We start from the raw sequence: 23,257 nt of genomic DNA on the forward strand, positions 1-23,257 counted from the left end.
ACCTCATTTTACATCTTTGGCCTCCTGCGTTCAAGTTCAAGCATGAGGAACTTCTTTATACTCCTGGTGTATTTAATTCTGGAGCATTCCAGGTATAATGTGCACCTAAATCAAAAGGAATTCAAATAAAGCCTTAGGTTTCACAATTTGTCTTATCCTCATTTGGCTCCCAGAATTTCAGCTGCTCTCCTTAAAAGATCTGCTCACATCTGCTCTCCAGCTGAGCCATGTTCATGCCCCACTGACCTTACCGCTGCCATCCTCTGTAATCTTGCAGCTGAGAATAACCAGCAATGCACTCAGTCCCTGTAAGCATCAAGAGCCTTTCAAGAAGGAGGAGGCAGAAAAGAACCAGCCTTTATATAACAGGGAAAAGAAGGATTTCAGAGAAAAAACATTGTTCAGCCAAGGTGAGTAATGGGAGCTGCACGCCTGAAGTGCCCTGGTTCAGCTCCCTCGGGCAATGGGAACTGGAGGCGTCAGCACCTTGCAGGATTATACCCTGCAATGGCAGCTGGCAGATATTTTTCTAATAGAGAGCACAGCAGCATCATTCACACTCATTTGATTCTATTTGCTGCTGTTCCTATTCAAACCCTGCTAATCCGATCAAGGCCTGTGCCTTAAAGCTGAATAAGTAAACACCTTTCGTAAGGTCTAAGCCCACTTGTTTCAAGTGTATGATTAAGGGCTAGACTTGAGCATTGTTGTGAGAAAACTCCCCTCATCACTCGCAATTTCCAAAATCACTCTCAGGTGTCTTGAAGTGGCACTTTTCCATCCAGTGTTTTACTTCCCGCATTACAAATATATAACACGGTCGCAAAGGGGCCCGAACACCAAATATACGTTTGTGTTTCAGCTGCCCTAAAGAAGTGCTCTTTGAGCTGAGAATAGCTCATAATGGTACCACTTAGACACCACCATGCAAAATATTTTCTGTGGCTACCAGACCTTCTCCACAGATGTCTCCTCTTGTTTGCTGTGAAGAAGACAGATGATAAATATAGGTCAGCAAATGCATTTTGGACAAAGTCATACTCATTTGTAGTATTTGCATTAAGTAACACTAGAAGACTTAAGCAACAGAGAAGATGTTGATCCAACTATAATTCCACCACTGGTACACCAAGGATGGATTTGAACTATTGAAATTTACAAGTTTTTTTTTCCAGAAGAATTGCTGCCACTTATGCTGGTATTGCTAATAATATAACTGGTATATTGCTAATAATATAACCGGTATTGTTAATAATATAACTGGGTTTTGTCCTTTTTTAAAACACCCACCCACACACACTTTTCCTTCTCTTCTCTGAGGCACTTTTAACTTTACATCCAATATTCTCTTTTGCACTATCTTGCACACATCACTTCTCAACTAACTCCTCACAAGACAGTTATTTGTTTTGAAAGCTTCAGGAATAAAAAAGGAATATTTAAACAATTAACTGCAATCATATTCATCATTCTGTATGGTACCATTAATATGTACTACAAACATAATGAGAAAGTAAAACTTCCCTTCAGAAAAAAGAAAAGAGAAGATAAACATCCACAGATCTCTCTCTCATTACTTTATTATCTTTTTCAGCCTGCAAATATGTCAGTCACTGGAACACTTTTCTACTAGGTCATTATTGTTACACATACTATGCACAAAGACCCAAGGCCTCATTCTGTCGTAGATAAGCTATTCACACACATTCTCTTTTTCCCCCTGCAGTTTATTTGCATGGTTGGCTGGATAATCAGCCATAATAACAAAATATGACTCAGCATGCCTGAATGTCCAATTCGCTTTGGGGATTCTCCTGAAGGTTGGTTTTGGTTGTCTTTTTTTTAACTACTGAAGACCGGAAAAGATGTGTCCCTCCCAGATAATGCCAATGTGAAAAAGATTTGAGTAAACACAGAGGTCGGGGCAAAGGGAATGGATCAAACAGCAACATTTCTGCTGTCACGCCCTCAAAGGGGCTCTGGTCTCTTTAGCTGCTCTGACAGTGCTGCAGAGTGCAGGGTCCCCTGTCAGATTCTGCCACAGACGGGGGGATTTCTCACCAATGGCTGAGGGAGGATGCAGGACAGAGAACTGGTCCTGTTCCACAAGAATGGGCATCCCTGCAATAAAGGACATACATGTTTTTCTGGACATCTAAATGCTGTCTATGGGTTACCACAATTGTGCAAGCATGCAGAACATTTTAAAATATGCTTTATTTCACACCTGCAATAGCCCAGGACTAAGAATCCTCCTAGTATCAGTAAAAATCAAGACTCCAGTACGATCACAAAATGAAACACGTGGGTCCATCTCTCCCAAAGGATAACCCTCTACTAAGTAAGTTAATGTCAGTAGCAGTGGACACTGCCATCCTGCTGAGCAATCCTGGCTGTGTGGAGGTGACTGACAAGGGTGACAGTCCCTGGTTTTCAAGTAAGAGACCAGGCCAGAAGTGTGAGAAAGGCTGCAGTGTGAAAACATATTTCACCTGGGACAGAGTGAAAAGGGCATTGAAGAGCTTGCTCTTCATTTAGCCAGATCCATTGGCACATGCCTCTATTTTTAACCATCTGTGTAATTCTTGGGTGAAAACAGCAATTTCCAAATTACAGCAAATATGAATTTAGTACCTAGGGCTTTCCTGACCAAAGCACCTTCAATTGTATATCCATATACTAAAAACATCCATTACTATATTTGACAGAACAAAATCAGGCTGGTTGAGAAAATACACATTAGGACCAGTTGATGAAAACAATCACACTGTAACGTACATGCAAAAAAAAACCACACAGAACTTGTTTCAGTGATAATCTGACTACACAATACCACCAAGGCCAGCAAGATCCCTGTCAAATATCTACACAGTAGTATGAAGCCAGCAGCAGAAATTAAAAATGCCCATGACCTTTAGCTGGCAGCCCCAGTTTCCTCAGAATTCCACATCGTGTTTAAGAAGCAAACATCATCTGCACTCCCAGCCTCCTCCCTCCATGCACTGCTTTTGTGCACATCTGCTAAAAATCACAAGCAAACTGCACAGTAGTTTAACTGAAACTCAAACAGGGAAAACATTCAATTAGGCAGAGAGAAAAGCTAACTTCCTCCTTCCTTTGCGTCCTCTCATTAGTCCTTTTTCAAAAGATCAATTGTGAAACTCTCACCTACTTCACTGAAATTGGTATTACACCCACCCCAGTCTAATGCCAAAGTTTCTTCCAATTTAATTCAGTTTTGTTTTTAACAAGTGAGGAGGGCAAAACAAACAAAAAATTAAAGCTGTGCATGTAATTTTTGCTTGTGTAGAGCAAATGCTTCAAAGAGCCAGATGAGATACCAAGCAGTGGCTGCCCGAAGGGGCAGAGAGCACCTAATCCTGGCTCACCTTCCACCCAAGGACTGTGCTCACCACCAGAGCCTGGCACCAGCCGGGCAGTGCAAAACTGGAGCACTTTGGTGCTCAGGCTGTCATCTTCCTATCAAAGCCAAAATTTGTTCCTGTGCCATGAGCACCTCCCAGGGGCAGAACCTCCAGCTTTGTGCCCATCCTGTGGAGATGAGGTTGTTCAGCCTGGAGAAGAGAAGGCTCTGAGGAGACCTCGTAGCAGCATTCAAGGACTAAAGAGATCTTATAAAAAAGAAGAGTGACTTTCACAGACAGTTATAGGACAAGGGGGAATGTTTTTAAACCAAAAGAGAAGAGATTTAGATTAGATGCTAGGAGACAATTCTTCACTGTGAGGTTGGCAAGGCACTGCCTCAAGTTGACCAGAGAAGCTGTGGATGCCCCATTCCTGGAAGTGTTCAAGGCCAAACTCTATGGGACCCTGAGTGGAAGGGGTTGGAAGGGGTTTCCTTTAGTGGAAGGTGTCCCTGCCTATGGGAAGGGTTGGAACTGGGTGATTTTTAAGGTTCCCTCCAATTGAAATCTTTCAATGTTTCTGTGTTTGGCTGTCTTCAAAGTGAGACCCTGGTTATGAGCAGTGCAGTCACAAAATGTAATCCAAAGTACCTAAGCTTTCCTCTACATTAAAGTTGAAATGAATAAGAAATCAAGTACAGTACCACAAAATGCTTCTCTTCAGCCTCAGAAGCTTGTTTACCATTGCTGTAGTAGCTGAATTGCTGAATGAAATATTTACAACTATTCATGCAATCAAACTCATTTTCCTTAGGAAATAACTGATTAGGTATCTCACATCTGTTCCTGACAATGATTTAAGCCTCTGCTGATCCCTATCTAGACCTGACATGAATGTTAATGTTTTAGAAACAGTCATCGTTAATAGGAGGGTGACGACAGACTCTCCGGGTCTGGTGGTGACTGACTGCAACGGGGAGGCTCTGCAGCCACAGGTGAAGGATGACACAATCAGCCCATCATTTTCTCTAACCTTTTGACCCAGGGCTTGGGAAGCCTGGCAGGAGATAGAAGTCAGAGCAGAGCTTGACACAGAATTATCTTGAGAATTATCTCACTACCCCTGTCAAAAGTTTTTAGTATCTCCCAGATGCTCCTACTACGCAGAGCAGCAATCCTGCTCTGCCAGGCTCCGGCATTACATGCCAACCTTCCAGCAATGTTTCCCCATCAGAGCCCTTCGATAGAAGCTGCTGCAAGTGTTGCAAGGCTGGGAGAAAAATCAGCTGCTAGTAAAGCTGATTGCGATTCCCTCATAAAGCAGGACGTTCACGTCAGGAAAGACACAAAAATAAATTCCATGTTTTTTCCTCAAATAAAAGCTGTTTCATGGGTAAACGATCAATGCCAATGCACTATTAGAGAGAGAAATCTATTGTTTAGTTAAACTGATTTAATTCATCCAGCAATCCTCTTTTCCATAGGAAACGTACCACAAGGACTTAGAAAACAAAAACAAACAAACAAAAACCAAAACAACAACAACAAAAAACACAACAGAAAAAAATATTTATCTCGATATACTCTTCATTTCTGCACAGAGCAAGAGAGAAATCTTAGTCCCTCTCAGGTCAACTGGACAGCTCTGCCACATCCTGCCAGAGATGCAAATGACAAAAGAGCTGATCTGTATTACTGCCCCTTCTGGTAAGGTGCATCCAGGGGGAAGACCGGGCTTCCTAAGTTCTGAGCAACTAGGTCAGAAGAAAACTTTTGGCAACACCTGTAATCACTAAAAATTTTACCTCAAGGTCAAGGAACTAAATAAAACCAACTGAAGTAAATGAACATTTGCCTGCAATGGACCTTGTAGAGCAGTAATTCAAATAGAAATGAAGTCTGTATAAGTGTCTGAACAGTAATCTCTGGTACAGTCAGAAATGCCACATAAAAGTAGATTTCAAACACATTCCAAAGAAGATTAAACTGGCAATTCATCTCTCTTAGGACTTCTATACATCATAAATAGGCATTATGCCTTCTATGTAAAGCAGCTCATTATCTGATTTATTCACCAGTATATCTTCTTATTCAAACAATTCAAACCAGACTATACTAGAAAATCCCAGAATAGTTTCATTGGCACTGTAACTTTTTGAAATAAGTTGATGATTTATATTTATAAAATTTTACTTACTGTACAACCAAATTCATGTTTGTTAATGTAATACACTATCTCTAAGGACAATTTTTAAGAAAGATGCTATCCCAGCTGGATCATTTATTAATATTCATATGCTTTCCTTCCAAAAAAAAATCAAAACACAGAAGTTGTTCTTCCTGGTGTTAGTCTTTTCATCATCTCTCAAGTGATAACAGAGATTCTGCTCTAGTCACAACGGGCTACTACCAGCAAACTAATCATTCTAACACTCCAGATCTTGATGGCTCTACTGGTTGCCTATTCTAACAACCCTCTTCTGGGACTGTCTCCTTCTGTACTTTGAATTATTTCCAGAAAGTTGAAAAATAGGGTTATAGACAATTTTCCCATGTAACATAATTTTCAGCAAGGCTTTCTGAGTTGTGTTAAACTTCCCAAAGAATGGATTTTGGCTCCAGCCCCAGTGACACATAGGTACCAGGAGGTCTTGCAGTTGAAAAGCCAAGTTCCAAGAGATGTCAAGATGCGCCAAATAAGAAAGTGATTTGGCTTCACAGAAGTCTTTGCTCCAGCAGAATGAGCAATGAGAATTGTCTGTCCAAAGACTGGCACCCAGGGGCCACTGTATGCTCCTCTCTGCCATTACACAGCTCCACATCACCCCTGCCATGTGGGAGGTTAACCCCAGAACTTACAACAGAGAGAAAATACAGTAACTCACTTTTCTTATGTTGACACATTGTCTCCACTAATGACAAGGCTCAGCCCTCTGCATAAGCAAAATTAAATAGAAAATGTAGGTGTTAAGATTAGCACAAAGAGTTTGTTTTATTAATACTTCCTGCTGTGCCCTTTCCATTAAAAGCCTGCCCCAAAAGGAAGCCATTATGATTATTCTATTTGAGAGGAAAGTCAAACTGTTAATACTCATCTTTAATATATACATCAGTAGCGGAGTCAACCAAAGTCCCACCTTTTTTCCTCATGTGACTCACTTAACACACACGCTTAATACATCACTTAATAAAATTTAATTGGAAACAGTTTGATCGGTGTGAATATTTTTAAGTCAATGTAAATCAAACCAGTGTACATTGCACTCAGAGACAGGACTAACAGGTTTATGGTCAAACTTCCTCAGCAAGGGGTGTAACCCTGCCCAGCTATTACAGCCTCTCTAATTGCTGCCTTTGCTGGGACAAGCCAACAGTGGACCAAACACACAGCATCCTCCTCTATACATAAACACATATTTGCAGTTCGTGCAGAAGAGCTTCAAACAGCCTAAGCCCAAGGACCGACTCCTAGGGATGTTTATTTTTCTCTTCAGCTGATACTCTGGGAGAGGTCCTCACTGCATAGAAGCTGATGGAAGTTCAGCCTTTGCCTTCATCAGGGCCAGGGGTTCATCTCATCCCCTTCAGATAAAGCCTCTACATTGGCTTGAATATCTTCCTATAATGCTGCCACGACTATGCAAAATAATTATTGGCAATAGGACCTCTTATCAGCTCATCTATTGTTCATTAATTACTCAAAAAAAATGGTTTACTTGGTATGTTCCTTATGGTCAAAACTTTATTGTCCTGAAGCAATGTGCTGCACTGTGAGTTAAACCAAGATTAAAGTAGGCTGAGTCCAGAAAAGAAGCAACAAACCTTATTAATTTCTTTTAAGAATGTGTGTATGTGTATGTGTTTGTGGGCTGAACAGATGAAGCAAGAGAGGAGATTAGCATTTTTATGGATATGATTCCTGCCATTGCTACATACTCGAGAAATCTTGCCTAAGCTTGGCCAGTCTGTAAACAAGAATAAACACACCTACAAGTATCTCTGCATTTATCTATTAGTCAATCAATTAATCAATCTGCCTATAGCTGACACTCAACTCACACTTACTTACAGGTGAGGGGGAACACTAATTGAGGGGAGACAGAGGTCCAGTGCAGTGTCTGCTGAGCTGTGTCGCTGCCATCAGGTACAGAGGGGCTGAAACCCCTGCCCAGGGGGCACAGGGAGCAGGGCAGGTACAACTGCAGGTACCACACAGCAGCCAGCCAAGCCCTGGGAACTCGGTGTTAAACTCTGAAAATGGATTTCTGTTTCGCACCACAGGCCCCTGCAGAGCAGCCCTGGAGGACTGAGGTCCTGGAGGCTGATGGAGGGTGACGTGCAGGGTGGCATAGCCCTCCATGCCATGGGAGCAGTGGCGCAGGGAAGACCAAGCCCTTTGGTCTCCCTGCCTGCTCAGGACCCCCAGGTGTCAGGGACCCAGCAGGAGGGTGGTATAGTTGTCCCCAGTCCATCTGCTCTGCCAAGATCAGGTGGCACCAGCATTCAAGGCAGTGTCACCTCCTCAGTCACACCCACAACACGTACATCCCCAGCAAACTGCCCTAATGCTCACCTTGCACCACCATTAACAGGAGGCCAATTCCAGCCACTCAGGTGTGCACTTGTGTGTGTTTGTGTGTGTGCATCAGTCCTGCAAAGCCAGAGCTCCAAGGTCTCTGCCTCCCTCCCGAAGAAGGATGGATTTTGCAGCGCTCTCCGCGGCAATGTTTAGTGAGCCTCTTGGTTACCATAGCGTTGTGCACTAAAGGAATGTCGACAAATTAATCAATTATACAATTGTGTTTGCCCAAGAATACAAGTCACAGTCAGATGATTCAATGCATTTCAACAGCTCTGTGGAGTTTGGTTAATGCACTTCCTCTTCTACCATCTCAGTGTTATCCCCCTCTGAGCTGCCTTTTTTCCATATTTCAATTTCCCTATACAGCCAGCTTAGCAGGTGATCTCTGCTGCAGGCTAAGTTGTGCTATTTTCTTCCTTTCCTTGCCTGCTTCCTTTCTGTCTTGTTTTATTTCTTTCCTTCTCTCTTGTAATAAGATGGTTATTATACATTCAACTTTCCACCAACTAAACTGCATTTTTAAAATTACTAATCTATCAGAAATCACTTCTTCCTTCCAGAGGCTATCCTGCATGACTTACTGAATTTTGCTCTGATCAGCACCAGAGCTGATATTAAGCCTGGGTTTCCAACTGGTTTTAGGAATATCAGGTCAAAAGGGAGCACCAACCCCAGCACTCCAGTCTTGGAAAACAACTCTGTTAATGGCTACTTAATAACATCTCTTCAACCTGCTGAGAAGCATCAGACGGCCCAGAACGCATCCTCATCATACAACAAACCGTATGATACACATCAGAGGCATGCAAGATTTAAACTGTGCTGCGACACAGCAAAGGGCAGGTGAAGATCACTGCCAGCACTGCCTGTCCTTGTAGCCACACCAAGTTCATTAACACCAGCAACAGATCACAGAAAATACACCACGAAGTACAATATGGTTATTTGGAACACAGTCTGATGGAAAAACACCTCTTTGGCCCAAAATCTGATGAGCAGGTTAAACCAGGGAGCATGCCAGAAAAATCTGCAGGCAATTGTGCCTGTCTAATGTTACAAGGACTCTCTGCACTGCACATTTTCAATGCCTAGTGCTTGAGAGGAAGGCAGATACGGGAGAAAAAAAGATTCAAATCTGCAGCAACAGGGGAAATGAATTCTTTTCTCAGCTCCCAGGAAAATGGCAGAAGCCTTGATGCATGGGGTTAAAAGTGTAAACAAATCAGGTCCCTTCTCCTTTCAACCACACATTAAAAATATGACTATACTGCAGATCAAAGAACTCTGCAAACGTAATTTCCTATCTCCAGGAACTCTCTGATTTAATTGTATAATCTCTTTCAAAAGATTATCAAGATCTATCTCAAAACTACCCTAATTGAAAGACTCTTACACAACTTCAATCCTTAGGTAGCTAGAAGCTTTCTTCTAATTTGGCATCCAAATATATTCATGACCAACTTACACAATTTGATCTTGTGCAGATGCTATATTTTACCTTATTTTTTTTCTGTCTTCTTGCTATTTAGTGCCAATTGTGTGTAAAAAAAATACTGGAACCTGTCTCTTCATTTGTTGAACTGGACAGAGCTAAACAAATGATGGTGTTTAACCTCACTTCATATAGCAGATAGTTTGTTTGTGTAACCACATCTTTAGCCCTCCTAGTAATTTAACATTTTCTTGACTATGCAAAATCCCAAGGACCTACTCAGTCAACAATGGAAAACTCTCCCACTGATGCTCTGCATGATGATTTGCACAATGATTGTATCACATTTCCCTAAATGTCTCATACAATTTTTCTTTTGGTATCCAAGGATGTCAGTGGTCTCCTTCACAGCTTCATGCCACTGCTTGCTCCCAGGTATCTCCTGAGCAGCCAGTGCATCCATCTCTCTCCCTTCTGTCGTGGACAGGAGCTGATGAGCTCCTGTTTCATACTGGAAATTCTTGTTACTGGTCTTCATGCTTAAACTTTCGCACTCAGCACTATTAAATGTCATTTTATGTCTATCACTCTGATCAACAAAGTCATCTACATTCCTTTCACATGATAACCTGATCCTCCTCCGTATTAACAATACCTCCCAAGTTTTTGTCATTCCACACAGCTCCTGGGCACACACCCAGACCCTGCACACAGGTCAGAGTGGATCCTTTCAACAGGCCCAAGCCTTGTCCCATGGGAGGAACACCACTAATCTCCCTCCACACTGATGACTTTCTCTGAATACCTCTCTCCATCCAGACAACTTTATTCTCGTGCAACAGTTGTGTCTTTTCCTTGGCCAGCTCCTGTTCCACTTTTCAATTCTTGTCTTGAACAACCATCTTCATTTTAAGCAATAATGTCGTGTGGGGCACGGTATCAAATGTTTGTCTTTAGATAAATTACATTCCTGCCTTACCCCACCTAAATAAACTGCTATACAAAAAAGATGTTAGGTTAGTTTAGACAATCCATCTTTGATAAAATCTTGTTGCAATTCAGCCTGCTTCCTCATTATTTCCATGTCTAATTATTCTTTCCTACAAAATACGTCATGAGATGCTGGGTACTATTGCACTCAAACCTGTCAGTCTATAGTTTCCTGCACTGCTTTTTTACCTTTTGACTGTATAGGGACTCCAGGTATAGAACACAAATGCTTGCCCTCTTTTGCATCTGAAGAGCAGTCTTGTTGCAAGCCATGCAAGCCTTGTGTCACTGCTTTCAGTATTCCAGGACTGAGATTATTGGTACTTCTTCATTTGTCTCACTAAGATATTTAAGTTTTGCCTGTTTTCTTTTTTTTTTTTTTTTAAAACTTTGCTATGAATAGTTTTCAGTTGCCTGCAGATTTGTTAGTAATTACACTCTGTTCCAGATTCTACAGAAGGTTCTGCTTTCATGAGAAAGTTGTGTCATTATTTAGAGACATCAGTTCTCCTTTCAGTTTAGACACATCTAATTTCAGTTCTGTGCAAATTGACTAAGTGCAGGTTTTGGTTGAACCCAAATAAGCTCATTCGAACCAAATTAAGAATGTCCTTATGTGAGGTCACATCAGGTTAATCAAATCACTTTAAAAACAGACTTAAACTAAATTCATGCAATCTCCCCATGTAGACAAGGCCAAAGCCAATAAAGGAATATGAAGTAGGTAAAAGACTTTCATTAATTGCACACACATCTGCAGTTTGACTGAATCTGGTGGTTCTGAAGCTGGGCAGATGTGCAGCCAGCAAGGCCAGTGTGCTTGTCAGAGCCTGCCACCACATCAACCTCACTTAAACCTGGGCTTAAGTGAGACTGGAGTAACAATAAATAGGGTCTTGCAGGACTTCTGCACGGGGGCATTGCTCCTTCAGCATACAGGCCACAGGGCAAGTAGTGCTGTGCTATATAGTCCTGTGGGCACCAAAAGTAGTAGAGAAACCAGGAAAAAAGAGAAATGGCCTCAGCCTGGGTAGCAGAATAGGGCAGACCCAGCAGAGCTGCAGCCAGGCGAGCTGTGCCACCGCGGCTGCGCCAGTGGGCACAGAGTTGCTGTTGCAGTGGAACAACATGTGGCACATCGAGCAGGGCACGGCCCCGAGCGAGACAGGATTCATGGGAGATGAGGGGGTCACCATCACCCAGGTCCTAAAAAATGAATGCAGTTGCTTTACCTGCCTGACTTCCCTAATAGAGATTTGGAACTGAAGTGATTAGAGAGCTCTATAATTTCAATAGTACCAGAAAAAGACTGGTTCATACTATTTTGAGTTTTATAGGTTTTCCTGTTTTGGTTAAAGCCATGTTATTCCACTAGGATACATAACTGTCCCAGTACAAGCCTGAATTCAGTTGTTCTGGTATAGGAACATACCTTATTCCTCCAGTCTTGAAGGAATGAGCTATGCTGGCATTAAAACCTTTGTACCATTACATGTGAATCTTGGGAGGTTGCGTAATTTAGGGTAAAACAATGCAACTTCTGTGCACAGACAAGCCCTGGCTCCAAACTGTAAAGACATCCTACCAATTTTTTGATATTACTAATGAGCAGAAATTGGATTCAACAGCAGTATCTCTGCACTGTAGTGCTCCTTCCTCCATCATGAGACTTTAATTATGAACTACTCATTTGCTAATTTTAATCTTTAACCCTGAGCTATTTTTGTGTACTTGATGTGTGTCATTAACCAAAAAAATAATTTAGTACAGACATAGTCTTAGTGGTTAAAACCCAGGAACATATATCATATATCTTACTGAAGTTTGCAGTTTATAAAAAAAAAAAAAGAAGTCAAACCAACTCTACTTTTCCCTCTAAATCAAGTAACTGTAATCCACAGCTTGGAATGAACAGGATACATGATCAGCAAGCAACCACTCCTAAAGCCATTTGCATTTTTCCCATTACATCTTCCAGAAGGATTCTAAAGATTCAGTAGTAAACATGTTTAGCCCAAGAGACACAAATGCCTCCCTTGCACAGAAACTTCCACTTTTGGCTTACTCTGGAGCCTCCTCTCCTCATTAGTGGTCGCTGCATTTGTCAGGGCTCCGTCAGCCACAGAGCCCCGCGTGCTGTTGTTACGGTGCATCACTGCACAGGGCTCTGTGCCTCCCCAGTGCAGCACTGACACACTGGCTTACTCTGATTAGCACGTTACAGGGAAACCATTACTTTTTTTAAAAATCCAAATGTATTCCTTCTGACTGGATAACTGTGGTGAGGCACTGCCACACAGGAAGTTCATAAAAATTACACAAATTCCCAGCCGAAACAGCACATGTTGTCAGATGCTCAGGACCAGAGCTTCACACTGTGTACTCCTGAAATTATCTGCTGCTTCAAACAACATGCGTAGGACCTGTGGTGACTGTAAAGCCTACATATCAAACCCATGAAGCTGTCTCTTTAAGGCAAATTCCCATTTCTAGAGCTAGGGATTAGCCAGCAGTGATCCAGCAAAATAAGGACAGGGGAGAACCAATATTCTGCTCAAAAATGAAGCGACTCCTAACATTTTCTCATGTCTACACCACAACATCTCATCCCATTAGTGAAACCAGCACCACTGCTTTCACAGCACACAACAAAATAAACTTCAGCCGATAAATAATCCTGCCCTCCCAGGTGATCCTTCACCCTCCCAGGTGGGTACGGCATGGGGCATTTTAACAGCCTTTGATTTCAGGGACATTATCTCTGGGGTCACTTCACAGCTGAAGAATATAACTTCACTCAGGGATCAGGGGTAGCTGGCACTTCGGTGTCCCAAAAGGGACTGATGTGCTGGACTTCTCCAAAATCCACCGAGGAGAGACCTGTTCTGCGATGGCTCAGGAGCCTCCTGCCTTCGGGGATTGTGGCACTTTACAAAGGACAACAGCTCTCCAAAGCGCGTGTGACACCTCACTGATGAATCACACAGGGCTCAGCTCCGACCTGTGCTTCCAGTGTGAGCTACCCAGAGCAATCAGTTCACAATTTCTGCCACTAAGGATCAAGGCTTGGAGTTATCATTCACAAATCCACAGCTGAAACCTATGAGGGACTTTCAAAACCTTCATATTTCCCCGTTTATAATGTAACCATTCTGTAACATCAAACGACACAATAACCCTGGCAGGAGGAGTAACTTTTCAACATGGATTTCAAATGCTATCTTTAGGCGCAAGACTCATTTTAGAGGTTTTTCCCCACAGTGTTTTCAGCAAAACACATTCGTTCTCCCAACGACGGAACTTGCAGACAGAACGAGAAGAATGCGACCAGATCCATTTCACACTCCCGAAAATCGGTTTCCTCCAACCCCAAATCCCCGCAGCTCTCAGCTGCGCTCAGCCCGTGGCTATTCCCGAGGCTCTCCATGCCCAGGGGTTCCCGGGCTCTGCGGGACGGGGATGTCGGTGCCCGGCCTCGAGATGAGCCGCGCTCCGGCATCCCCGTCCCGGAGCCCACTTCCCACCTGCCCTCTACAGCCAGAGCCCTCCGGGCAACCTGCCCTGCGTCCCATGCCCGTCCTGCCGGCACGTTTATTTTAGAGGGAAATCAAAGGACTTAAGTTGTGGCTGCCAATTTTCCTCTACAGAACTTACCTGGGACGGTCCGGGTAGCGTCGGACGAGGGCAGGGAGGAGCGGCGGGTGCCGCGCACCGGCCCCGCAGCTCTTCCCGGGCTCCCCCCGCTCCCCGCGGGCTGCAAGTGCGGGAACACCCAACTCCCCCCCGCACTCCTCACCCCGGCAGGGTCCGTACGTACCGTCTAGGAGGATGCGCGTCCCGGAGCCGCTCTCAGAGCCATGCCCAGCCCCGGCCCGGTGCCCCCTCGGCGACAGGGGTTACCGCTGGCCGCGGGGTCCCGCAGCCCGGCGGTGACATGGCATGGGCGGGGGCGGTGCGGGCGGTGCGCGGCGCGGCGCGGGGGTGTGCGCAGGGTGGGCGCGGGCTGCGGGGCGAACGCGGCGGGACTTGTGAAACTCGCCTGTGGCGGCGGCCGGTTGTGTAACGCGGAGGGCTGGGCCCGGCCCCCCCGGCACTGCACAGGCGCGCTGCTCCCCCGCCCCACCGGCACGCCCCGGCACCGCCACCGGCACCGGCAGCCGCCGCACCGGCAGCCGCGGCGGGGGAAGCGCCCGGGAGCAGCGCGCACCTCCCTGGGCGCGGGGCGCGGGCAGGGCCGGGCAGGTGGCGCGGGGAGCGGCGGTGCCGTGCGCCGGGAGGAGCCGGCAGAAAGTAGGTCACCGCCGCCGGTCCGCGGGCACCGGCCGCGGGATGGCCTCGGCCGCGGAGCCCGGCCGGGACCGACCCTTCCTCGCTCCTTGCCCGGCTCTTTCTGCGCGGAGCGGAGCGGGGCGAGGCCCGGCCCCCGCTGCCCCGCCGGGTCCCGCAGCCGTTCTGCGCTCCCCGCGCCGCACCGATTCCCTGCGCGGCACGAGCTGTGCCCTGACGGGATTAGTCATCCCTTACCGTGACTCACCCATTTAACATTTGCTGCTTCCTTCCTCATAGATTTTTTTTTTTAATTCCCTTTCTCCATTGTAACTATTTTCCCTCCTCTCCAAGGACGTCGAGCTTCTCCTTCTCCCTTTCTGCGACTACAGCCGTGCCCAGCTGCGGGCGCGGAGCCGCAGCCGGCGGCTGGAGCAGCGGGTCCCGCCGGCGACTGGGGCTGGGACCGCTTCTCACTCGTGCCATGGGCTCCTGCCTATCTCCCGGATTTGATTTATGCTCCTTTTTGTATCTGGAAGCAGTAGGCACCAAAGACATCAAGCCTGGTCTGCAGCCCCCTCCTCTCTTCTCAAGGCACTGCCGGGAGGGGACCGGCGCTGCTGTGGGAAGAGCCTGAGTGATGCCACAGGGCGACCTGGGCGAACATCGCTGGGTCTCTGACCCCGGCCCCGGGCTGCTGCAAGCAGCTACATCATGTGATCTCCTTCCAAAACTGCGTACACTCTCTTACCAACAAGTTAGATTTTTTTGTGTGGGGGGTTTGTCTTTTTTCCCCCCTCCCTTCAGCTCATTTTGGAAAGCTGCTCCTCAACCTATGCAATGCTGGGAGATCCGCTCCCTCTGGGAGCACGTTATTGCCTAGTAGCCCTTTCCCACAGCTGGCATCCTCTCCCCTGGCTTTCTTTGCTCAGCCAAATTTCCTGTTCCTCTCCCAGCCCTCAGTTCTGCTGGAAGAAGGGAGCAGGCAGGCAGATAGGCAGGGAGCCTGCATGTCCCCTTCCCCACACGTGCTAGGGCCTTAAAGCACAGCACAGGAGACAACAGCAGAACCAAAAAAGGGACAGTGCACAAAAGACTTTGCTGAGAGTTTTTTAATGTAAGCCTGATGCCAGTGAGGAAAGGGAAGTGACGTTGTTACAGTAATAACCCTGAGGAGTATCAGCTGCTATTGATGAGGACAAGAGAAAGGGCACTTTTACATGCAGTTAATATTTCCTACTTACGTTCTTACTGGAGGCAAAGCAAATAGCTTGGCTGTGCTGCCTGCCACAAGTGGCCAATCTCTTTTTCCCACTTAGAGTGCTTTTTTGAGTCGTGCAGCCTTGTCACACAAAATACAACAACCCTTTCCTCGTTCATGTGGGGAAAAATCCTTCTTGCTCCCTTTCAGGCAAGATATAAAAAGGTATCAAATGCAGTTTCTCTCCACTTTTACTTGACATAAGCTGTGTCTCTGCAGCCTGCAGTGCAGTCCTGTTACTCCAGTGACAATCTCTGAGGGGATGCCATTGTCCCCCTACATGGGCATGGAGATACAAATTTGGGGCAGTAGATTTGGAAAAATGAAAACACTGCACTCTGCAACTGAGGCACTTACGACCTAAGCACCCACAGACGGATGCTGTGGGCAGTGCAGGAAGGCAGGATATGGCCCCAAAGGGGCTGCACCAGGTTTCCCCTCAAGGTACAACTGCCATAGCCATTGCCCTGAGTTGTGCTGGCAGCTGGCCAGGTGTGCTCACACTGCTGGAACACTTCCATGGCCATCCCCCATCGCTCAAGCCTGGCAGGCACAGAAAACAGCATCTATGCTCTCTTCTAATAAAGCAAATCACCGGGAAATACCACTTTACCTGATAATTGCAAAAATTTCTGTCCAGAAATCACACATTTTATTGGAAGTGTTTCAATGAACTCCCCTGCAGCCCCTGGCACCTAGAGCCAGCAGGCTGGGCAAACATAGGGGCCCCTCCTCCTGCAGCAATGGTGTGGGAGTTTTCATGTCAATTACTTTATGTATCTCATTTAGAATAACACCCTTTCCGCCAAGATCTTTCCAAAAGCTAAACCAGAACGGGGAAACAGACATTTCTGCCACAGCAGAATTCACACACTGCTCAGCAAGTTGCAGCACTGGGCAGCTTTGGCTCTGCTCAGCGATTGTTGGCATAGCCTCAAATTTGTTTATATTGTTAGTTTTTAACAATGCTGCATTGCAAAGGCATGCCAGCAGCAATAAAACCAAGGGAGAGCTGGTTTTGGCTAGAAAATTAGAACAACAAAGAATATACACATATATATATGTGCACATAAGAACATATATAACAACATACGCACAACATAAGCACAACAAAGAGTATATATATTTATATATATTATATATATTTATTTATATATATATTATCTCTCTATGTATATTCTTTGCTGTGCTTACATATATTCTTACATATGTTGTTATATATGTTCTTATGTGCATATATATATACATATATATATATAAAACCCAGCCTGTGCTGCATAGGCAAATCCTGCAGCCTGGCAGACACCATTAAGCCCCTAACACAATTAAATGATGAACTAGAGGGATAACTTTGGCTGTATTTTGAAAGATCACACTCCCACTTACAATCTCACCTGGAGCTTTTGAATTACACACTGCAAAAATTCCTACCCAAGAAATGCTTGCATTGCCCAGTGCTAAGTCGAGAACCATCTACGATTCAGGATCAGGCACCTCAGCCTCATCTCACTCCAAAGCGTACCCCAGAAATTCAACATGATGTTTCCCCCTTTTCACATAGTAGTGAGGCTGAGATGATACAAACTGAAAGGAAAGAGAATAACAGAGATGACAAAGTGGAAAAAGCACCCTTGCCTTGCTCCGAAGTGGCTGGCTGTGCGCGGGCCTCGCTGTGGCTCCGGGATGCGGCGGTGAGCGGAGAGCTGGAGCGGTGGAGCCCACCCAGCGCTCGCCATGGGAGCGTGCGGGCGAGGCCAGAGGGAACCCAGCTCTACCCAAGGCAGGGACACAGCGTTAATTGTGTCAGTGCTATTGCACAACACTGTTGCCTTGACACTGTGTCATGTAAAGATTTTAAACTGCCTCTTTATTAGTCATCCTCTATTCATTTTAATTGTGCCTGATAAGCAGGGCCATTTCACCTTTGTGTTCTCTTTACGCACTTATCGTGCGTATTTGTGTCACCCAAGAGACTTTCAATCTCTTCCTGTAGCGCTGGTAGATGCAGAGGAATGAAGAGCCATTGCCATCAAAGCCTGCTGGGGTTCTCAACTGTTTGCTTGCTGCTTTTTCAGACCCCTGCTCTCCCACTGTGGACATCTCCACAGGTCCTTGCTCCTGGTACTGAAAATGTTCAGGCAAAGGCTTAGATTAATGCACGGGAACCAGTAAGAAGGGATAGGTTGATTGAAACATGCATTTAATTTTTTTCAGGATCAAGTACTGTAGGTGTGTGCTTAACACCACAGGACTCACTTTGATCTTCTCCAAGGACAGAATTTTCTGTGGATTAAATTCCTGCCTCTGAATTATGATAATGGTTATTTAAAAAAATCAAAGCTGGGACATGAATAACTAATTGTTGGATTTAATGTAAAGAATATAGTGAAAGTCTGTGAAATATTTTAGTCTCATTTACTTATTACAACAAAAAAGTATCCTGCCCAAGAGTTTGCCCGTGTGAACTCTGTCCCTGCAATTCCTTATCTAGCCTTATCTTTGTGAAGTCTGAACTTTCACTTAAAACTCCTGGAAATAGCAGTGCATTTTCCTTTCCATGGTATGGGTGACCTTTTCCTCATCCCGAGCATCAATTGCACTTGTGGTGGGGAGAAGGAAGGGCACTTGGGCCAGGCACAACGCTGCCACCTGTAAGCAGAGCACAGCCAGGTGACACAGCAGTTTCCCCAGCACCGGGAGCGCTGCTGGCACTGCTACTGTGCTGCGGGGACTGTTTGCTCAGAGCTCTCTGCTTCAGGCAACACCCAACAATTAGGAGTCCTCCTCCATCTGGAGAGGTATCTGGGCTTATTTAGTTTCACCTTAATTTTCCCCATTTAAAAAGATTCAAAAATAGAATTCAGGTTCGCGCCACAGTCATGTGAGGAGATGGGTAAAATCCCATTCTCATTTAAGTTCAGAAAAAGGAACGGAAACTCCATTAAAAGCAGAGCAAAAACCACATTTACTCCACTGTGAACAGGATTTCCCCCTTAGCACAAAATCTTGCATCCCTGTGGGCTGGAAGGAACTACTTGCTCTCCTACCCAGCATCTTTGAGGGCCACTTGGAATCTTTATGCAACTGCTTTAAAGGATTAGGAATATATATGAGTTAATCACCATTTAGGACAAAATTCCACCTAAGCCTTTGAGAACCAACTAGAATATTTGCATTTCCATCTCCCAGCACCTTATTTTGTAGAAAATAAACGGTTTAAATAGTTCTTAGAGAAGCAAGAGTGGTATCCAAACTTTGTGTGTGTTTAAGGCCCTGTATTTTCTTGTGTGGGAGCAATACCATGGCCAGATAAATGAATGTATTTATTTGAAAACCTGAGAGGTACCCAAGTCAGATTTTTGGCCTGGAAAAGGAACAAAGAATACTTTTAATGTGGCTGATCATACTTCCAACAATAATTATTATTTTTGTAACAGAAAAAGTGTTCTCTCTTAACTGCAGTACAATATTTTCTGATAAGTATGCTTGTGATCTGTTACTCTACCTAACTCAAACAAGGGAGGGGGGAAAACTTGCACAAACAAGAGCATGTCTGCCTTCTTCTGCCCACATCCTTTCATGAGGGCATACAAGCTAGGGCTAAAGCTCTTTGACCACATTTTAGCTTGATCCCCTAGGATAATGTACCTAAGAATTAATTTTCTTTGATGATGGGTTCATATCTTCTGGAGACTGTGCTGAAGACAAATTCAGGCTGCTGCATTTAAATATGGGTTAAGTCACCTCTGATTAGTATAATCAGCTACTGAGGGGCCTCTTGAACGGGGACATAAAATGGAAATTTAATAATAATTACATTAAAGGCCCAAATCCCCCTGAATTCAGCAGGCAGAGGACAAATGGCAGAGGGAGCATCAGGCAACAGCAACAGCTGTAGTATCTCCCATGGATGAGACAGAGGAACAACAGACAAGTCAGTACAGAATTCCTGTCCCTCATCTGCAGGTGCATCCTTCCTAATAAATCACAGTGGTTACCACTCATTACACTAAATCCACATTGATAAACATGGATATTTCCTAATAATACTTATGCTGATACTAAGCTTTATTCATACAAGGTGGTAATGCTTCAAAGCTTCCCTCTAGTACATCTCCATTCTCAGTTATTTGGTCCCACACATAGCAATGGTGAATTGTGCAGGTCAACTGTTCCTTGCACTGATAGTTTCCACTTCTCCTCTTGGGTCTTTACCCAGAGCAGATGCAATGGTAACATCATCATCTCATGGAGTTTTCAACATCCTGAGTTAGAGCAGCAATGACTGACTCCTAAACAAGACCCAGTGGGCTCCTGACCAAACATGGTAGAGGAAAAGCTGTCCTTGTCACCTGAGCTTCCTACTGGAAGCCAGGGTCTGACCAGACCCCCAGGTTGGACATGTAGGTGACAAAGGACACATATGTTGGGAAGGCTGTGCTAGGACAGGAGCTGCCTCCATCCACACTTTCCCACCTACTCCCAACTATTGCCACTCACCTCCTCTGTTCTGCCTGGACTGGGCTGCAGCCAGAGGGCTCCCAACTACATCCTAATCTCCTTCCAAAATTGGGTTACAGGGTTGGAGGATGGCTATGACTTGCAGGCACGAAGTAGGGCAGTCCCAGTGGCCCCGCTCACCCCCTGCACAGCCTTGCTGGTGGGGAGACCTCCCTCAGCAGAACGACCTGCAACGAGGGGCTGAGAGAAGCTACTGCCTGATTTCACTTTGTAAGGAAAGTAACATCTTCCTTTCCAAGACAAAGTGACAGTGTGGCCCTTTCTCAGCTCTCTACAAGAAGACATTAAAACCAAGACTCCTAAAGGTGGCATAAGGACACAGCAGAAAGCAGACAGGGCATTTGTGTTGAGAAGACACTGGGGTTGACAGTTCTTCTACCACACCCTGATTGGCAAAGACTGAATAAACAATACATATATATATAAATGTACCCGATACCATGCAGACTCACTCACCTCAAATAGCTGCATGCATTTAACCACTGTGGAAAGATCAGGTACAGTTTGACAGTTGGATTATAAATGTCAAGCAGTGGCTTTTCAAGCACAGGCTGTGCAGGTGGTTCTTTAGAAGAACTAAACAGCCTGATTGTCTTGAGGGACCACTGACAACACAAGCCAGACACTGAAAAGGACAGAAGCCTGGAGCACAAGCCCCAGGGCAGAGCTCTCCAAACACCTCTCTTAATGGTCTTTTAGGATAAACAGGAAAGAAAATGTGTCTCCTTTATCCCAAGTGCACCAAAGTCAACAGGGTTCTTTGGTAACTTCCACTGTTTTCCACTGGCTTTTTTCTGCCTTTTTTTTGAAAACATAGAAACCTCAGTAAGTTCGTGAATGCATAAAACAAGTGACCCGATATTCAGTAGAGATTTTACCCAGGGAGCAGGACGGATTGAAAGCATCACATGTTGCTGAGGCTGTGCCACTCTGCTCATACCTAAACAAAAGCAAGTTAAATCGCAAGTCTGTGATACTTTATCGCTGAGTTTTACCACAAAATGATACTGAAATGTGTCAAAAAATATTCAGAACTGCGTGGGATGTTATTGCACTATCTACTCACAGAAAAGCACATGTTTTTTCTGGGCACAGAGGAGGTGCTGAACACTATCAATGAATTGAATATGATTCTGGAAACTAGTATTATTTGACAGACTTTGTCTACAAGCAGTGTTGCAAAAAGTCAGCCTTAATAAGTGAAAATGAACCTCTGACTAACCTGCTGAAATCAGATTCTATTATGCAGTTCTAAATGCATTTCTGTGTGTCTACAGAAAATGAATATCCAAGAGAGTTGCAGTTTCCTTATCTAAACAGGAATATCAAGATCATTTTTCATCAGGGCTTGTGAATGAAGGGCCGGGATTGGAGAGAGGAGCTGCCTAATGACCATGCTTGCCATGAAACTCAGGAAATGTTTTGCAGAAGTAAGACATGGGAAATGGATTGTGGTTTTTTCCTTTGGACAGCTTGTCTCTTTACTTGGCCCAGACATGGTGGTGACCATGTGGGCAGTTATGTACTGCCACACTTCTCCTCCTGACCCCAAAGCCTTTCATTGCACCCCTGAATGTCCTAGGATCAAATTCTTCTGTCCTCTCCTCATCAAGAAATCCCCTCTGCCTTCTTACTCCAAGGGGAGCACCCATTTTCTCTGGTGAGCCAAGTAGCACCTTCCTGGCACATTTGCAGGCAGCCAGATGAGCCTGAGGAGGTGAGTTTTGTTTTATTTTGTGTGCTTTTTGTTGGTGCTTTTTGTTTGTTTGTTTGTTTGTTTGTGGGGTTTTGCATTCAGCAGAGCATACGAACAATATGGTTCTGCAGAGCAGAGCCCAGGGGTTCTCAGAGCACTGAAAACCACTGTTTAGGAAAATGCTAGCTAACAACAAATAACTTTTCATTAAAGCAAAAAACTGTTCTTGTTTGGAGCATCATTGCTGTTGTAGTGACATCTAGTTTCCCTCAGTTTTCATCCTTCTCTTGTCCCCTTAATACATCTGCCTGCCCTTAACACTGGTGGCGGTGCTAGTTTACAGAATAAATCAATTCAACCAAGGAAAAACAAGAGCAAGAGACTTTGAAAATAAATTTTAAAACGTGCATTGTTTCTTGTAGAGCTTCAGTCCTTTCACTTGCACAATGCAAGTGACCTGCATTAGGCAGCACTCGCACAAAGCTCTACAAAAGCAGCACTTACTGTGGGTTTGCTGCCCTGTCATCATCTCCTTCAGTTAATTCAGACACCACGCAGTACCAGGTACGTGGCACAGATAGTGTCACTAGCACATCAACTGGTGGGTGAATCATAATGCAACTATGAAGAGGAAACATGTCACAAGCCAAAGGAAACACTTACCTTTCAGTGGAGTGTTTCATCTCCAGCAGAGTGCTGAAGTTAAGGATGCTGATGAGAGAAATAACTCATGCCCTGGTCACTAAATGTAGCTTTTTATACAGTTATTTACTGGTTCTGTTGCCATGGGAAATATGAATACTTGCCATGACAACTGAAGCAGTGTGGCACACATTCCACTTCACACAGAGCATCCTCCTAAGGACCCACTCCCATTCATATATCCTACAAAATTCTGTGTCCTTGAGAGCGATTCAGTATTCAGGCACAGTGATTAATTCTTCTGCATTTTATGGTGGGATATTTCCTGGTGTCTAATATGACCTGGGTGGCTGCATGACTGCTGGACACCATAGGCAGTTTGGGGATGGAGGGCACTCCCTGTGCCAGCCAGCCCACTGCAGAGAAAGGATTACATGCCCTGTAACACTTTGTTCCAGAAGATGCTTCTGAAAACGTCTTTCCCCATTCACATGGAGGGGTC

At 44.9% G+C, this 23,257-nt stretch overlaps 1 protein-coding gene across 5 annotated transcripts in view; it reads right to left on the minus strand.

The window, feature by feature from the left end:
• The window catches only part of PASD1 (PAS domain containing repressor 1), a 98,095-nt gene that overhangs the window by 36,900 nt on the left and 37,938 nt on the right, over positions 1-23,257 (minus strand). Inside the window, exon 1 of one of the 5 annotated variants that reach the window (XM_050310215.1) lies at positions 14,187-14,467. The exons of 2 other annotated variants lie outside the window; for them this stretch is intronic. The gene's annotated coding sequence lies outside the window, so the exon portion shown is untranslated. Of the gene's footprint in view, positions 1-7,938; positions 8,564-14,023; positions 14,043-14,186; positions 14,468-23,257 lie in introns of those variants that run through there. 2 more of the 5 variants (XM_050310219.1, XM_050310218.1) reach the window with 2 other exon arrangements.

Source organism: Myiozetetes cayanensis, unplaced genomic scaffold (genome assembly GCF_022539395.1).
Source record: "Myiozetetes cayanensis isolate MyiCay16 unplaced genomic scaffold, myiCay2020 scf15, whole genome shotgun sequence".
Lineage (NCBI taxonomy): Eukaryota > Metazoa > Chordata > Aves > Passeriformes > Tyrannidae > Myiozetetes > Myiozetetes cayanensis.